This window comes from Orussus abietinus, unplaced genomic scaffold (genome assembly GCF_000612105.2).
Source record: "Orussus abietinus isolate OABI.00-Male unplaced genomic scaffold, Oabi_2.0 scaffold282, whole genome shotgun sequence".
NCBI classification, from domain to species: domain Eukaryota; kingdom Metazoa; phylum Arthropoda; class Insecta; order Hymenoptera; family Orussidae; genus Orussus; species Orussus abietinus.
In genome coordinates this window covers 131,222-133,688 of record NW_019394430.1, presented here as the reverse complement: position 1 = coordinate 133,688, position 2,467 = coordinate 131,222, and positions in this window count along the sequence as shown.

Below are 2,467 nucleotides of genomic sequence, written 5' to 3'. Positions count from 1 at the left end.
TGTACCAAATGGCATACACCACCTGTCGTTTTCGTACAATAAATATGAAGAAATCGAAGTAAAACTCTAGAAATCCTCTGGATTCATGCTTTCTGTGGCCCTAATTGACTGCAGAGAGATCCCTTCCGCCATCTGTGATTTTCAGGTCAATTAAATTTTTACTCCGAGACCTCGTATTACCATCGTTTTGGCATAGAAGCGCATACAACAGTTTTTTGCCTTTATCCCGTTCAAATGCGAGTTTATCGATTACCAGAGTGTTCTAAAGTGTCGTAAAATTGTCCTGACCCTTTTGTTTCTCATATCAGAGCCTTCGATTGATCGAAATATGAGAGCTCGACGCCATTTTGGTTCTGATCTGGGCTAAGTTAAAAAATTTGGTCCAAAGATCCAAATTTTGAATATGTCAGGACAATTCTTAGATGATCTGGAGTGATGTGTCAAAGTTTCGGACAGTTTGGTCTAATACCCTTAAAAAAAAGTGTTGTATTAGAATCGACTGATTTGAATGGGGTTTCACTTCACCTAAATAGTATCGATCAAATCTTCATCCGATAGCATCAACTCCTCTTCACCCACACTAACTACCTTTACCTTCAAATTCACTTGCGGTGATTCTGTAACTTGGAAGTTCTCACCCATTTGACCCTGAACTGCAGCTCTTAACCTTTTAGGTACGTCTATTTCCCTGGACGGCAGAGTCTGACGCGAATTACGTATAACCGATACAGCACTACAATGTGTGACGGACAATGCCGTGAAGACAATATCGGAATAAAGGAAAAAATCGATGTGAAGCCAAAGAAGTGTGAAACAATGCATATGAAGACGATTACTTAATTCAAACGGTGAGCGAGTGAGCCACTATAGTGGAGCGTCGTTCAGAGAGATAACATCCGCGAAAACCACTATAGTGGCGCGTCGTTCTGAAATATGGTATCCGCGAAAGCCACTATAGTGGCTCGTGCCTAAGAGGTTAATGTTTCTATTCCTTCTTCAGTTTCGCAGCCCAAAATCACCGTACCTTTGCTACCTTTCTTTAATCTGGTCACTCCCACCGCCATAGATTTTAAATCTATATTTTCTTGTATTGCTTTTTTCGTACATTCACTTTCCTGTTGTACTTTGGGCTCGATAATTCTGACTTTTTCTTTTTTCTTTTCTTTAACTGCTTCGCTGTATGATCCTTTTGCTGGACCATCAACTCCTCTTCGTAATATTCTTTTTAATTCTTCTAGTTCTTGTCTTACACCTTCCATTTATTCTTAAACTATTTCTTTAATTATTGTCTTAATATCCTTCTCGGACGCTATTTCGTCCTGCATTGTTTTCATAGCTTTCACCAACCACTATTTTCGTGTCAACAGCTGCCGAGAAGTTGACAGTTCCAGTCGATCCCAATATATCTCTGCTGCCACCTGGTGTTTGTGTCACTGATTTCATTATTTTTGTTTCTTTAATGCCAAATTTATCAAACGGGCCCTTACACGCTATTAGTTCCCGGTTCTTGTCGTACACTTTGAGTTTACTCAGGCAACTTGGATGGTAAAATAAGTTCGGGCAGACATTGCACCGCGCCCCCAGGCTTGTTATCGCCTTCTTGCATGCTGAGCATCGATATTCGTCGTATTCACTCATAGTGTCCATACTTTCTTTAGTTATAGCCCAAATGCTGTAGTCGACACTGATATCCACAAATGACGCGTCACCGTGGCAGCAGTAATGGCCTCCGTACGTCGTACATTGGCTGGGAAATCTTGTGGAACAAATATGCTGATATCACCAATTTTCCGACAATTATCACATTCCGCGAACACTCAAAATGTTCCGCGGAAAGAACCGGTCACATTTGTCTAGTTTTGTGACTATTATTTAACTTATTCCACTGAATAATAAACTGTAAGACGGAGCGTAACTGAAACACGTCTGTCCTCTGTGAGAGAGAGGGGGGGAGAGGGGAAGGGGGAGAAAGGGAGAGCGAGCGCGCGCGCGCGCTGGGGCCTTTCTACACGGGCACGAGTGCCTGAAATCCGAACTTAGCCTCTTCCCGTTACCACCGATGCAAACGGCGATCGAAAATTCACAATGGGTGAATTTTCGATCGCCCTCCAAACCCATTTCCTCGTTGAGCGATGACTCACCCGTCGAATTCGTCGTGCCAGGACACGGTGATGGATACCTCCATCTCGCTAACACGATGCTCAGTGCTCGCGTTGTGCTACAACCCGTTAATACCGACATCGATGTGCAAGCTCTCAAAGATGTAAAAGACGTCGAGCCTAGCAACAATCTTCTGCACTACATGTTCAACCAAGTGGATGTATTCTTAAACCAGAAACTCGTGTCACCGCCTAATAACGCTTACGCATTCCGAGCATACATCGAGACCCTCTTGAATTACGGATCGGATGCTAAAAATCGCATCTTACGAGATCGCTGTGGTTCGGCGATTCAGCCGGTAAGATGA